Here is a 17,261-nt window from a genome sequence, read left to right on the forward strand (position 1 = left end):
ACGACACCCCCAGTTTGATCGCATATCGCAGTGCGATCGTGCAGTTCGCACAGGATCGGATCGCACAAGTGTGAACCGCTGTGCGATCCGATCCTGATGCGGCAGCAAAAATGCCTCCTGTGCGTGTTTGCTGCGGGTGCGATGCGAATTTAGCCATACAAACTGTATGGCTAAACTCGCACCGCACAGCTGATCGCATGTCATGTCGGAGCAGTGCGCTCCGACATGACATGCGAACCCCGCACACGCAGTAGTGTGAACCGGGGCTAAGTGTAACTATGGGCAAAATTTAAAATGCTAGATTATAAAATGCAACCTGTAACTAGCATTAACACGGAAGCTTGTGTTTTTCTAAGTCCTCCTAATAATAGCTTTTTTCTACCTAATCCGGTCAGTGAATCTATTATTTTTCCAATCATGTGATAGGGTGACAACCTTTTTTTCTTCTGCACCGAAATCACTCAGCAGCTTTTTCACCCCGTGGTCAAGGGATTTTTAAATGAGTCAGATAAAAAAAAAAAAGCTGGCCGTTGTAAGCACCCCTATCAGTCTAATATAGTTTTTCACAATCCTATATCTGCCACTTTTGCTGGAAATCATTGGATGTTGAAGGAAGCAGAAAAATTATGGATCTACTAGAAGTTAAGAGATTTATGTTATAAGGAAGACTGAGAAAAACATGCTGTGTTCTGATTTTGCCTATAGTTAGACTTTAAGAGCCCGTTCACACTGGGGCGACCTGTCAGACGACCTGGTCGCCTGACAGGTCGCCGTAGGTCGCCTTCCACAGAGAAGCTGTGGACCCGTTCTAATAGGAGCGACACAAGTCGCTCCGACTTAGAAAAAGGGTCCGGAGCTTCTTTGGGGCGACCCGGAGCGACCTGCATAGACTTCAATGATATGAAGTCCGTGCCGGCCGCTCCGAGGTCGCGGTGCGAGCAGCGTGCCGCGACTTCACAGGTCGCCCCGGGAAGTAGCGTCGCCCCAGTGTGAACGGGGTCTAAAGCAACTCTGTCACCATTAAAGAAAAAAATAAATAAATAAATTAAAAAGTTCTCCATAAAAGAATAATAAATAAATACTTACCAGTCCCATTGCCAGTGACCTTTGCTTTCTTAAAATGTATCTAAATCCAATACCAAAAATGTAATATACTGTAGCTTACTAGTCCTTGTTGTGGTGACTGCATTAATTTTCTCAAGAATCTTTTGATTTATTTTCACCTTGGCAATCCTGCAAATAACATAATTTCCATACCGGAGTGGCTATGTCATTACTCCTCTATATCTATGAAAAATACCTTTTCTCATCAGCAGTTAGAGCCAGTCTTGTGACTTCTATCAGTGTCTGGTTAAAGCTTGTAGGAGGAGATTTAATTCTCCCATGATTGACCTATGAGGCTGTAGGATCCCTGACCCTCTGTCTGGACTGTGCTGATTGGCCCTGTGCTGATCACATGCACCCTAAAAAAAACTCTCTAGCAATACACACCAAACTGAGCATGTGCAGAGTGCCTCCAAAGGCTCTGTTTTATCAGGAGATGGATTTGGGATAATGGAAGAAGGGGATGATCAGAGAAGACCGGACCAAACAGCCTTTTTACGCAATGCAGAGGATTAACCCCTTATATTCCACAGTGAGTATAACAAGCATGCTTTATTGTATATACACACTGATTTTACTGTTGTGAGTTTAGTAACACTTTAACCACTTTACCACCGGAGGATTTTCCTGCTTTACGTCCAGGCCACTTTTTGCAACTTGGCACTGTACGACTAACTGACAATTGCACAGTCATGCAACGCCATACCCAAACAAAATTTTTGTCCTTTTTTTCCCACAAACAGAGCTCCCTTTTGGTGGTATTTGATCACCTCTGCGCTTTTCATTTTTAGCGATATTAATAAAACGATATTAATAAAAAAAGAGCGAAAATTCTGCAAAAAAATTGACATTTCTACTTTGACAGTTAAAAAATATGGAATATATTCAATTTTTGTCATATATTTAGTCCAAAATGTATTTAGCTACATGTCTTTGACAAAAAAATTCTCAATGAGCGTATTTTTAACCGCTTTAAGTCCAGAAGATTTTACCCCCTTCCTGACCAGGCTATATTTTGCGATTCAGCACTGTGTTACTTTAACGGACAATTGCACGGTCGTGCGATGCTGTACCCAAATTAAATTTATGTCCTTTTTTTCCCCACAAATAGAGCTTTCTTTTGGTGGTATTTGATCACCTGTGCGATTTTAAATTTTTGAAAAAAAGAGCGACAATTTTGAAAAAAAAAAAAAACAATATTTTTTACATTCTGATATACTGTATAACATTCCCAAAAAAAAATTAAAAATCAAAAATTTTTAACATTTTAAGCCAAATTGTTTTCTGCTACATATTTTTGGTAAAAAAAAAATCACAATAAGCGTATTTTGATTGGTTTGCGCAAAAGTTATTGCGTTTACTAACTATGGGAAAGATTTGTCATTTTTATTTTTTTTTTACTAGTAATGGTGGCGATCTCCGATTTCTTTTGCGGGACTGCGACATTTCGGCGGACAGATCGGACACCTAACTGACATTTTTTACACTTTTGGGGTACCAATGACATTACTACAGTAAGAAAAAAGAGGAGAAGTAGTTGGCGCTGCCTGGTGGGGTATTGGGAATGCAATTTATGGTTGCTAGCCTCCTGAATTAAGTTATGTATAAAAATTCTATGTACTGTGATTTAGGGTATATAAAAAAACATGGACAAAATGGTAAAACTGGGTCAATCTATGCGTAGGATCAATAGTGTTCCATGTGTAAATCAAAACATCAAAAAATCTTAAAAATTATAAAAATCAGCATATACATACAATGTGTGCAATCGGTGGGTATAAAGTGCAACAAAAGAGTGCAATAGTGAATATCAGGAGTGAAATAATAATAAATTAGTTAAAATATCCAATCATAAATAGGCAACCATATCATCACAATCAATAAATATAACCATAAAAATTCTAATAAATATAAGTGCAAAAAAAGTGCATAAATATAGCTGCCTAAAAAATACGTGCAAAAGTGCAAAAAAGTGAAAACGATCAAAAAGATCTTTCTGCTATACAGCTGTGCAAAAGAAACGGCAGCACAAAAAATTGAAGTGTCCTTATAGATTATGAAGCAAATAAATCACAACACATGTGCAATCTCGGTGATTTTGACAGATCCAGAGAAGTCCTAAATTGTGTAGTCCATATATAGTGATTATGGTGCTCTTTTCTCTATGCCCAGAGTGTGGTGAATGGGCAGAAGGAAGAAGTGTTCCCCTGAGCCTGGGGTCCTGCGCTTACCAGATTCCCTTACCCCTACAGGGGTAAACAGCGGGTCGATAATAAGGGATCGCTCCCATACACTGGCAATCAGGATGTCCCCAGACCTCGATCTCTCTCCTTTAATAGTGTTCAGGTGTCAGCTCAGTAGGTATAATGAACTCCAATTCAGTACCAGGGTATGTAGAAGAAAAGGGAAGGAGCCTCCGATAGTGTAATATCGTTTAAAAAGACGGGCATACGATAGGTTACACTTTTATGTGAGTACATGTCCTTTTTTTAACAATAAAGTGTCTTTTTAAAACGATATTACACTATCGGAGGCTCCTTCTCTTTTCTTCTACATACCCTGGTACTGAATTGGAGTTCATTATACCTACTGAGCTGACACCTGAACACTATTAACACACACTCCCCCGCCATCCTCCAGCCGTCCTCTCGCTGTGTGATCGGCTGATGCCGGCACATGTCTTCTGCTTCCCTTCCCTGCGAGCGTTGTGACACAGGGGGGTGGAACCGGCGGCAATTTCAAAAATGTAAATAAACCAAATGACATGATACAAAGTTGTGATCCTAACGGATTACACTGTATCATGCCATTTCACCACAGGATTTCACCTGGTGGCTTTTCCAGTGCCCTGCCTGTGCTTTTCCAGTTCTTTGTGCCTAGAAAATAGAGAACGACCATGACGTCCAAAAAGTGTTCTTTTTGCACAAAAGCGCTTTTAGACAAACTTGAAAACAGTGGCAGCGAAATGGAGTTACTTGAAGAAATGAGCGATATCGATTTGTGGGAAAATTCTTTTGGTCGTATACCAAAAAAATGGCCTGGTAATGAAGGGGGATAAATCTTCCGGAGTCAATTGGTTAAAATGAAAAATTTCTAACAAAATTCTACTATTATATGGCCAGCTTAAGGATAGCCATAAATATGAAATAAAAGAACAGTGTCTAAGATGCAATTTCATGGCTGTGGGTGGTCCCTGCCAGGTTCCAGCTAGATTAACCTTTGATTAGACAGGATTATAACCTGCTCTCATTGCCATTGCTGCCCGTAATAAACCATTACCAAGCTCCTTGCATTCCTCCTCTCCTTTCTAAATTGAAAGTAATTTTAAGTTGGGCCAACTGATTTTTTTTTTTTTTTATTAATTGAATGATATAAGGCCAGTGTACCCTGAGGGTGGTCATATGGTACTTGTGCATTCACCACCCAGTCTTTGATCAGCTTATGCCTGGATAATCAGAGAATAACTAGTTGGAGTAGAAATACAAAGTGGTCATTACTAATTCATAACGGGTGCTTATATAGGTTTTGCTACAGATGAAGAATAATCAGATCGAAATTGAGATTGAGGCTGGTTAAGTAATCATGATAGTGATTTGACAAGTAATTAAAGAACAAGAAGAGAGAGCACAGTTGTTATTGCTGTCAAGTCTATGCATAGTTAATATTTATTGTCATCATCATCACATGAGTACAAAAGGAGCAAAGAGAATTCTACAAAGTACAGTACATGCATTCACACTTCCAGGCTTATATATAAATAGCAACAAGCAAATCAGATTCTCCTTTTCCATTTACCACAACAATATGATTGTAGGCTGGTAAATAGCGGTACCGATGTTTTACTCTTTGCTTGATTTTACAAGCTGGTTAGAAAAAAAAAAGAAGTGCAGTAAAACCTAATCAGCGATATTTTGGAAGCCAAATTGGTGAAATATTAGTTGCTTTGGTCATGGCACATGCAGCAGATCTCTATTGATGAGCCAGCTGTAGTCAAGTCAAGGTGTTATTGTGAAGGCTAGCAAAAAAAAAGGAAGAAAAGAATAATAAGGGGAAGATTAAGCCTAGTACACACGGACCGAATTTAGTGAGACATTGGCCGGTTAAGGCCCCTTTCCCACTTGTGCGACTTGTCTTGCGACTTAGGGCTGCAAAGTCGCATGACAAGTCATACTCCATGATTTCCAATGAGTACTGTTCATATCTGTGCAACTTCAAGTCGCAACGACTTCAAAGTAGTCCCTCCACTACTTTGGTCCGATTTTAATGCATTTTGAGGTCCAAAGATATAGGCATTGCTTCAAGTTCAGTCAAAATCGTGGCACAATCACATAAAAATCGTGCGACTTTTAGGTTGCACAAGTGTGAAAGGAGCTTCAATAAAAAATGGCCGACATTCAGTCCGTTTGTATGTCTGCTGGAAAACCAGGAGCGGACTGACTCCTGATCATCGCTCTCAGCCAATGGCTGAGAGTGCCTATCGAAGTGTTCTAGCAGGGGGGCCGTCCCCCTGTCAGAACACACCGGCTCAGCAGGGGAGATCACTATACTATTGCCAGATGGTTAGTACAGCTGCTCCTACCGGAGCGGTCATTTTTTTTTGGGTTAAATGAAAAAAGAACTGTCAGTGTGTACAGATAAAACCTTAAGGTCATCACAGAGGAAAAGGGGCACTCTTCATGACTGGAAGGAAAAGAGATTTAATCTCAAATACGGAAAAAATTCTTCACAGTAAGAGCTATGAAAATTTGGAATAGACTCCCTCAAGAGCTGGTTCTGGCAAGCTCATTAGTCTGTTTTAAGAAAGGCTTGGATTCTTTCCTAAATGCATAAAATATAACTGAATTGCCTCTTGGGGGATCAGGAAAGATTTTTCCCCGCCGCTTGAGCAAATTTAATTAATGCTTTATTGGGGGTTTTTTGTACCTTCCTTTGGGTCAACTGTGGTTATGGAATAGTGTATATGGAGGTTTTCAATTTGAGTGTGTTGGTTTTCTTTTTTTTCTCTGATGGTTGAACTGGATGGACTTGTGTCCAGCAAATATTAGGAAATGTATATTGTCAATATTTTTAATATACTGTATTTAAAATGTATTTTTTTTATCATTATGTTTAGGAAGAAGGTAGTTTTTTACGTCCAGTCAACATAAAATGCTTTGCATGAATAGAGCATATTTAATTTTCCAACCAGCAAGTGGAGCTCTAGGCTTCGAATGGAATGAGTAGGTTTCCTCCTCCTGCCTATTTTTTTCTCATAAGCACATTAAATAAAATTGACCAAAAACCATTACAGTTTTCCTTTGACTCATAGCAGAGAGGAACTCAATAGTAAGCAGTGGCTCATAGCCTTGGCAGCGCTGTGTTTGCTAATAGATCTTAGTAAAACTATCTCCATAATATCTGAACATAATCATTAAATGTATAAATCCTCCATCACTTCTATACTATAAACACAGTTAACCCTCATTACTGTTGATAAGTATATTGATTTACTTGAACAGCGACTTGATTCAAGTTGAAGCAATATGTGATAAACAAGTGTCTGACATGGGTGTCCGATTTACTGGGTGGACCAATCCGCTTAGTGAATGAACTGGTTATGGGATCATGCTACATTACAGCTATATTCTTGATAACCGTTTTGGAACTTCTAATCAACTATTTATTTCATTTTTTTTTTTAAATATTTAATTATTTTAAACAATGCAAGTTGCTTTATTAGACTCTACAGACATTTAGGAGACAGGAGTTACTAGTACTTTCTTCAAAGGAATTTTTTCTACCTACTGGTGCATCACTCAATTTCTTTTAAGCTTTAAATAATGGAATACATAAACATAATAGGCTAGGTGGGACTTTAAGTGAGACCCCAGCAGGTAGTGCCCGGCATCTCCATCCCTATAACAAGAATAAAATGAGGTTGAAGGATTATAAGAGGTACATGAAAGTCAGCCAGCCCCCAGTCTGATGTACTCACCCTCCAGTCTGTCACCAACCAAGTAGACCTGTCTCTTGATACAAAGAACAGGGGTTTAGTTGACACACATTTGCAAACGCATGTGAAAGCTGAAGAGCCACTTCACGGCACCCTGTTAAATCTGCAGTCCTAACACTCCTAATTTAGTGTCTCCACACTGGAAGCACATGGCTGCTAATGGATGGATGGGGGAACAGGTGAGAGGGAGACAGCCCAACCTCCCCCAACCCACCCTCATCCATGACTGGTCTGTTGTCTCAAAACTCAAATAACTAAGTTATAACGATGACACAAACTGGAAAGGACCAGCTGAGAAGCATTACACTTCCATCCCCTTGGTGGATGCAGTATAAAGACAGATAGGGATTTTATATATGGGGCATGGCCTGTAAAGCACAATGCCTTTCAATCCCTAATTTCCTATTTGGGACTTTGTGTGAGACAAGCAGGTAATGCTATAGGTCTCCATCCCTGTATACGGAAAAATAAGGTCAAATCAGACTGCATCCACCAAAAACGCACGAAAATCGCATGGTGGGACTTCTTCGTGCATTCGTACATCTCCAGATACTATTGCTGATGCCCCCCATGAAATCCTGGATGCTTTAATTTCCTTTTACATTCAGTTATACTCTTCAACTGTACAATATGATGATTCCCTATTATCTTAATACTTTGCTGATCTATCTCTCCCCACACTAACTAAGAAACGTAGAGATACATTGGTTGCCCCTCTTACCAAGGAGGAAAGAGCTAGCTCTTACACAAAGGCCACCGTATAAGATTCTGGGACCTGATGGGTATCCCACTAAATAGTATAATAAATTCAAGTATCTGTTGAGCCCCGTATCTTCTGCGTACCTTTACCGCGGTCTTGGATGCCCTCTTACCAAGGAGGAAAAAAAGCTAGCTATTACACAAATGTCACCGCATGAGGCTCTGGGACCTGATTGGTAAACCACTGAGTGGTTTTGTCTTTCACTGCAGCCTTGGACGCAGGCATCCTTCCTCCTTATTCTTAAGCCATGCAAGGACCCACTAGATTGCGACTCTTACTGACCTATTTCATTTATTAACGTGAATACAAAAATACTGGTGAAGTTAATAGCTAATTGTCTAAATAAAATAGTTCCTTCTTTGGTGCAGAATGACGAGGGAAGGTTTCATCCCTGGTCACTCCACAAGAATGATATTAGGCTCTTCCAAAATCAGCAATATCCTCATGGCAGCTCCTCTACCCGTGTTCTTTTGTCACTGGACACTTGTAAGGCATTTAATAGTGTGGAATGGCCTTACTTGTTCAAAGTATTGCATCTCTACAGACTTGGCCCTCATATGATCGACTGGATGCGACTCCTATACACTGATTTAGTCTCTAGGGTTCGAGTTAATAATACAGTCTCTTCAACATAATCCATCTTGAGAGGAACATGACAAGGCTGTCCCGTATCTCCACTCCTCTTTGCATTGGCCATTGAACCATAAGCTATCCGCATACACACTTTCTCGTCCATTTAGGGCCTTACTATTGGTACCATAGAGGAGCAAATTTAATTATGCGCCGATGATACCTTCATATATTTGGCTGAGCCTTCTACATCTCTGTGTTACCTACTATAAGAGATGGAGGGTTTTGGCAGATTTCAGGCTTCTGGATCAACTGGTTTAAGTCCAGTCTCTTTCCATTAGATCCAGGGGCGGAACAGGTGATACATTTGAGTTCTCAACTTCAAGTGATTTATTCCTTCCATTATTTGGGAGTGGTGGTACAGGTGCTTTTGAACTCCTATATAGCAAACAACTTGTGCCCTGTTATTACCCAACTTCAACAGCGCATAGGCCAGTGGATGAACCTTCCATTAGATCTTATGGGCAGAGTCAATCTATTAAAATGATTTTCCTTCCAAAACTTTTATACATGATGGCTAATGCTCCTTGCAGGATCCCCAAACGTCTTTTCAAACAAATTGATTCCCTATGCACAGGTTTTGCTCCCAAAATAGCCCTAGAAATTCTAAAGCTACCGTCTCACCTAGCTGGATTGGTCTTTACAAATTTTAATTTATACTACTTAGCATCTCAGTTGGTTATGGTGCATGACCATATACCGGAGTCAGATACCTACCTGTCCAGGAGCGGCAATGCTATGTACTACGTTGGATCTCTGGACCGCCTCACCTAACAATCCACTTTGGTACAACCCCATGCTGAATGAACATTCCACGATCCCTAATCCACAATATTGGATTGTTAGAGACGTTAAATATCTTTGTCACTTATATACTGAGCAGGGGCTTAAGTCCTTTGTCCAGCTGAGAGGACTTTGATCTTTCTCCCTCCTCTTTTTTTTTTCTTCCAGCTTTGGCATGCCCTAGGAGCGCAATTTGGCTCACTCTCACTCCCGTTGCGAATGGCCCTAGTGGAAAAATGACTTAGAAACCACCAAATGAATCTCTGAATATTAAAAGGTAAGTATAAGGTGCGCTGCTGTGGTGATAAATATTACACCCACAGGGTGAACGGCAGCACTCACCAGAACAAGTTCTCAAAGGCTTGGATACTAAATATATTATAAAAGAGGGTAGGTGTGCTGTTCAGGTGTGAAAACTACAGGCCCATAATTATTAATAGATAATAATTAAATGAAAAACGCTATAAAAATGAAAATTACCAAACAGATGATGATGACCACCTCCAAAATATGTTACACAAATAATTCAACAATCTTCACAATTATATAACCGTACTCACAATTCAGATAGTGATCCAACAATAGACAGTAAAATCAAAAATTAAAACTCTGCAAAAGACAAATTGTTCGTCCATTCACCAATACATTTGAAGCATGTGGAAAAATGTGAATCAGCAAATAAGTTCTCAAAAAGTCTTAAGAAGTCCACAAATGTAAACTATAAATATAAAAAAAATATGTAATGAAAAAATACTAAATTAAAAAATGTTTCTCTGTTCATCAATTCTCTTGGATGGTGCTCTCACCTTGGAACTTAAAGTTAGCGTTTGTGGAAAAAGGAAGAAGAAATACTTTGTCATTCAGCGGTGACTATTCCTCTCAAAGTCATATCCTTCCTCAGACATATAAAAAAGAAAAGACCAATATAATGTAATATTGCCACAAAAAGTGTATTATAATAAAATAAATCACCAACAAATATTCAGCACGTGTATGTGAAAAAATTGTGCTTTAGAATGTGCATAAATGCCCGTGAAAAAAATATAAACATCAAAAAGTGCTGTGATCAGGCTTATGGTCCTGCCCAATTGTTTCTTCTCTCTGCTCAGAAGTTGATTCATTCGTATCCACTGTCTTGGGTGTACCTAACATTTTACATCCTAAAAACGGTTTATTGGGTTTTTTTGGTGAGCTGTCAGTTCCTACACATATTAAAGATTGCTACACATACTGTATTTTTATGCCAAAGAAATTACTATTCTCTTTAGCTGGAAGGGGTCTTCTCAACCCTCTATAAACACTTTGCTTGATCAATAATAGCTTACCTCTACAAGCTTACTTTTGAGCTCCAACAACCATCCCATCTTTTTGCCAAATTGTGTCATAGATGGGTGTCCAGCCCTCTTACTTTAGTATCCTCTAGCCCAGGAGACTAGTCTACACTGCTGACATTTCCTTTAGCACATATAACTGAGTTAATGTTTACTGTCGCTTATCTGCTGACCGAACAGTTTAAATGGTAAAGTTGTATATTTCTCCTCGGTATGTTCATTTATTATGTAACTTGGGAGGCACAGTATGGTTGCGGTTGCAACCTAATATTGTGTAAAAGTCTTAATAAACATATCTTAAAAAAAAAAAAAGTTTCAGCCACAAAATTCAACTTTTGTCCAATCTGTCAATATTGGGGAACCCATATAGTGCACACATATGCAGAGACCTCAGCAATTTTAAAAGACCGCTGTTGGTTCTGCTTTGTTTCTTTCAGCATTGCATGATGTCTTTCCAGGATCTTTGCAGGATCCCCACTTATGTATCCGAATATTTCCTCTATATGAATCACATTAGACCTTTTCAAAAAATATTTTGTAGCATTGTTAAAGCTTGATGTATCTATAAAGTTCTTCCAAGTTTCTCTGAAATTCCTTTTGATCAAAGCATGGTTAACATGAACCAGTCTTTACTGAGAAGTGCATAGACCGTCAGTACCCAGCTGTGCCTTTTTTAAAGGGCAGGTTACCTTGAAAGTCGGTTGCTGATCTCATCTCATTGATTGAAATAACTGAATCCACTTAGTCTCTCTGCAAGGCGTCAGTATCCTAGCGGTTCACATACTATTTCCATCAAGGGCCTTAACTCCTTTAAACCATTTGTTCAATAAAGATGTGAAAATGTAATGTGCATGTTATCTGTTAAATAACACTGCCTTAATTACGGGTACCAAGCCTTAAATGAAGATTAGACCCCATTTTTAAAGCAACTTCTGTTGAAAACATTGTAAATGTACAACATGTGTTTATGAAATTTTTCTTGGCAGTTTTACATTGTTTTCCACAGATTTTTCTTTTCTGTTGTGACCTTTCCTATTCAGTGCTTGCTGCAATATCAAATCTAACACTTGCTTCAGGCAAGAGACACACGTTTTTCCCATGTGACCATGCTAAGAATAAGAAAGCTTTTCTTGTTCATACATGCCCAGATTTCTTGAAAACACCCTGGCATGATGTGCAGTGCAAAAGATAATATACAAATTAGGACAATGCCAGTTTATCACTCATCATTTTGAAAATAAGTCTTGGGAAGCTGCCATTGTTTACTACTTTACATTAAGCTAGTGGGGCCTATTTGTAAAGAAGTGCCAGATTAAAATTGACATGCCACTTTTGGGAACCAGTGTTCCAGCTTTTTTCTGCAATTTTTACAAAAGACTGATCAGCCAACTGGCCTACTAGAAACATAGCAAAGTGTTCTTTGAAGAATAATGCAGTATTACAGGAAGACATGCTTTTTTAAAAAGGTAGGCTATGTCAGTCTCTCCTCCCTCTGCATTCCTCTTGCCAGTGCTTGCTCCGGTGGGAACCTAGAGAAGGGTACTCTCTATCTAAGCAGCCGTTTTCTTGCTAGCTCTGGTGTCAAACATCCATGAGCCAAGGACGAGAGGTGGGCGTCCTGTCCAACATTGCAGCTAGTGTTACATGGTACCTAGGAAGATGGGACAAGATACTATATGTATTTTGTCTCATAGAGACTGAATAATGAAAAAATAAATACATTCTCATTTAAAGTCAATGAATTCTTCTTGTTAAAATAGGACAAAAACATCTAAAACTTCTGGAAAGCAATTAGCAAATGGCAAACTGGAAAAGAAGTAAACAGACATTTTTTTCCTGACAAACAAAACAATCAAACATGCTTTAGAAAACTGGATAGGAACCAAAGAAAGGGTCAAAGTGACTTAGACAGCTATTTCAGCATTTACTAGTATTTCCCTTGAACTTTAAAGGATAGGTTCACCTAGAAACATATTCCACCCATTTTTAGGGTGGAACATGTAACCTGTTCCAGCATCTATAGCCTCTACCCCCCCCCCCCCCGTTCCTCTCCCCGCACCTTGAAAGTTGCAAAGGTACTCCTCCTGATGACTCCAGTAGACATTTGCAAGGTGCTTAACTTGGTGATGTCGAACTGTGCAGTGCAGTGATGTGTTGCCCACCTGGAATAAGAAGTGGATCTTGTTCCTCAATGAACACATTGGACTTCCCTATGCGACCTCCAACGCAAGGCCAGTCATGATCACTCACTGGGTTCAATTTGCAGAGCCCCTTTGTTAGCAAAAATATTAAAACGCAACTTTAGTGCTAAAGGTGAACTTTCATTGGGGAGGGAAGAAAAATGGGAGCCAGGTGCATGAATAGCAAAGTGAAAGCCCACAAAGTCTGTGTAGGTCTAAAATTCATAGTTTTATGGCCTCTGTCACTCAGATGGAAAGATACTTGGAAGTGTAAAGTCCTCTTCCTTTTTGCAAAGCAAACCACCCTGGGAACATCCAGCCTTTGAACAATGAACATAGAGAGCAGAGCACAAAAGGATGTCAGCAACAGCTACACTTTATTCGGTCAATTCTGCGCTTTATGTTCATGAGTCCCTTTTGATAGGTTATCAACTTCCTGTGAGTACACTTCAAGTTAAACACATTGAATGACGGCCTTTTCTGTTTGCAAACTTTACTCAATAGTAGGAGGCCCTTTATAGATGTGCCATCCACAACGCTCTTTATGGTCCTCAGCATTGGTTGCAAATTGATGACCAACATGGATAAGTTATGCAATAGATCGTACAACTGACTACTACTTTGAAAAGCGTTCAAAACGGTGAAAACTCAGCCTTATTTTTTTACATCACAGAAGAGTTGAGTGTAACAGTATTAGCTCGGATTTCCTTATCAGACTCAGGATTAACTAGTTCAAATGTAGAATCGGTGTGAATTATGATGGGTTCATCGTTCTTGTGATCTCTTTGGAACCTAAGGAAGTTTGTTGTCTTCTCTAATGATGAAACAGTAAAACATTTGCTGAATGTTGACCAAAAAAAGCATCTGGTTTTTGTCTGAAACGAAGCAAAACTGTAAGGTTGTTGTTCAGATGAGGCCTGGTGAGAAGAAAATCATTGGGGGAAACAACGTTCATATCGAGCACTTCAGTCAAAGACCACCCTGATATGATCTGGCTTGCGAGGAAGGTACATACAAAAGCATGGGCAGTACCAACATTCCTTTCCTTCCATAAGAGGTTGTGTAGGCTCAGCAAGATATCTTGCAAACACCTTTTGCATAAAGTCAAAAAAGTGTTTTTTCATTTTAGGTTTTAGTTCAGGGTGCATTGTAAATAAGTAAATTGTGCTTCTGCATGCTGAACATTACTTGGTAGTTTCTTAAGGTATGAAATAGTAGTGGAGCTACACAGCTGTTGTAATTGTCGTGATATGTCCTACTTAGTTTTTCAGAACTCATCTTCTATGATTGCTGCCAGCTCATTTTCTACAGTTTTCATATTGAACACCGTGGTGCTGACATTATCATCCCAGAAGTGAAGGGCCTTGTAATCGCCTTTTGTGAAGAACTGTTGCATGCCATAATTGCATAGTTTTTCTTTGACATGGTAGTGATGTGGCCACTTTTTGAAACAGGACACAGGTCTCGATAGAAGAAACTGACTGCCTACTGACAATACCCAGACAGACATTTCCTATGATGACCCAGCCTAGGTTCAGGTGTTAGGTATGTGGTGCATTATGTGGCCTGTTAACCACTTCCCGCCCGCCCTATTACAGATTGACGGCGGGAATGTGGTTGAGTTATCCTGACCGGACGTCATATGACGGCGGCAGGATAACTCCGCTCTGGGCGCCCCCCGGGGGCGCGCAGAGCGGCGATCGGTGATGCGAGGTGTCAGTCTGACACCCTGCATCTCCGATCTCGGTAAAGAGCCTCTGACGGAGGCTCTTTACCATGTGATCAGCCGTGTCCAATCACGGCTGGTCACATAGTAAATAGGAACAGCCGTTGATCGGCTTTCCTTAGTTCGTGCCTGACAGGCACGAGTAAAGGAGCGCCGATCGGCGGCTCCCCTGACAGGGGGGGGGGTCGGCACTGGTAATCAGATCATTGATTACCAGTGCAGACCCTCGGGGGGGGGGGGGGGGATGCCACTAGATCCACCAGGGATGCCCACTATGACCCCAGGGATGCCCACTATGACCCCAGGGATGCCCACTATGGCCACCAGGGATGGCAATCAGGGCTCAGGGAGCCCCCCATTGCCCTCCCCATCAGTGATGCCCACCAGTGTCCTCCCTATCAGTGCTGCCCACAAGTGCCCATCACTGCCATCCTTTAGTGTCGCCCACCAGTGCCCATTATTGCCCACCAGTGCCGCCTATCAGTGCCCATTAGTGCCCATCAGTGCCGCCTGTCAGTGCCGATCAGTGCCGCCCATCAGTGCCCACCAGTGCCGCCTATCAGTGCCCATTAGTGCCCGTCAGTGCCACCTATCAATGCCCGTCAGTGCCACCTATCAGTGTCCATCAATGCCGCCTATCAGTGCCCAGCAGTGCCGCCTATCAGTGCCCACCAATGCTGCATATCTGTGCTACCTATCAGTGCCACATATCAGTGCCTATCAGTGCCGCATATCAGTGCCGCCTATCAGTGCCACCCCATCAGTGCCACCCCATCAGTGCCACCCCATCAGTGCCTCCTCATCAGTGCCTGTCAGTGCAGTCTCATCAGTGCTCATCAGTGCAGGAAAAAAATTATTTATTTACAAAATTGTATAACATAAACAAAATTTTTTTTTTTTTTTTTTTAAACTTTTCGGTCTTTTTTTATTTGTTTAGCAAAAAGTAAAAATCGCAGAGGTGATCAAATACCACCAAAAGAAAGCTCTATTTGTGGGGGGAAAATGACATAAATTTGGTGAAGGTACAGTGTTGCATGACCGCGCAATTGTCATTCAAAATGCAACAGCGCTAAAAGGGGAAAATTGGCCTGGGCGGGAAGGGAGGGAAGTGCCCTGTATTAAAGTGGTTAATTTGTTGGAGAGCCTTGTGTACCCTTGGGATGTATCTGTCAAAAAGCAGAAGAATATCGGCATTTCTGTCAAGAGCTGGTATGTGGTCAGCTATTCCACTCAAATGAGAGTGGTTTGAGGCAGCTGCAGGGAGTAGGGATCTCTTCTCTGTTGGTTGGAATCCGGTTGCACTTGAGGAATGTGGGCAATTGTATCTTGATGAGCAGTGGATTTCCTTCCTGAAACTTCTGTAATACCAGCACAGATACCCAGGGTGTATAGTAAGTAGTTTCCAGTTATGTTTAAGAGGTCAAAAAGCTTTGGTCTGTTACTCTGATCATCTAGAATAGTATACAGTCACACAGCTTTTTCAGGTTGACCTTTGAGGTATACATGAAAGAAGCATATTTTGTCAAAGGATTTGTCACGGAGTTCTTCTACACAATCATCTGTACATGTAGCGAAAACTACAGTATGAGGCCTTGTTTGGTCTGTGCTCTCCCCACCATGCTTTGCCTTGGGAAGATAACCTGTAGAAAAAGTGGGACTGTCTTGAAATAGATGAAGTGCTTGCACGTGATCACCACTGTCAAATTTTATGCACTTAATAGGAGTCTTAGGCAGGCCATAAATGTATACATTTTTTTTGTTCATGCAGCGAGTTTAATGAAAAAAACTGCCGATTCCCCCACCAGCATATTTGGTGCTGAAGGGGGAATTCTTCAGGATGCACTATTGTGTTCCGCAAACAGGGAGCCTTCTCTGCCGGCAGAATACAATGACCAGTATTGGCGGCTCTAAGCTGGAGGCACTAATCATTCAGGAAAACCCCAACAGGCTAGTTGTACACAAGTCAAATCGATTGTATAACCAGCTAACCCACACATTGTTTGAAATTCCGCTGGTCCCTGCTGAAGCGACTGTATTTCGATCCATGTATGGCCGGCTTTACAGTCTTTAGCATGGTATTCTTTGGAAGACAGCATTTGAAGCAAACCCCAAATTTCATGAAAAGTTCCTTGCATTCGTGCAAGGCTTTCTTTCTGAAGTGGATACATTTCCTAAGTGGGTGTGTTTTTTTATGCATGGGGTATTGGCGATTTGGATTCTCAAATATTTTGTTCTGATCAGTCTTTTTCAGAGACTAGAGTAGGTTCAGGTAGAGTCGGTCTTTCACAGACCCTGGACCTCTGCGGTCTCTATGTGAAATGCATGAGCTTGCCAGCCTTGGAGAAGGTGGTGGTAGGACTCCCCAAAGGAGAAACTTGAATCATTCTTAGCATCTTCAATTTTCCTAATGAACTTACAGAAGAAGGAAAAGGGAGGAATGGAAACATTTTCTTCCTTGTATCTGGATCCAATGATGCCCATTTTTCCAGTACACCATAAGGTAACTTGGCGGCTAATGAGTTGACCCCATGAGTGGTATCTAGGCAACTGAGGCCAGGTATGTGAGTATCAGCTTTGGCAAGTTGAAGCTCCAAGAGAAGGTCACTGAGCTCTTGAAACTTCAGATGGTCTCTGCTAGATATTTTTGGGAAGCTTTGCAATCTTTTGAATAAAGCATCCTATATGGCTTCTAGGCTGATGAAGCTATACTCAAGTCTGTCCCAAGCAGCGTTAAGACCTGTGGCAGGGTTGTCAA

The sequence above is a fragment of the Pelophylax lessonae genome, assembly GCF_965119305.1.
Source record: "Pelophylax lessonae genome assembly, chromosome: 4".
Taxonomy (NCBI): Eukaryota; Metazoa; Chordata; class Amphibia; order Anura; family Ranidae; genus Pelophylax; species Pelophylax lessonae.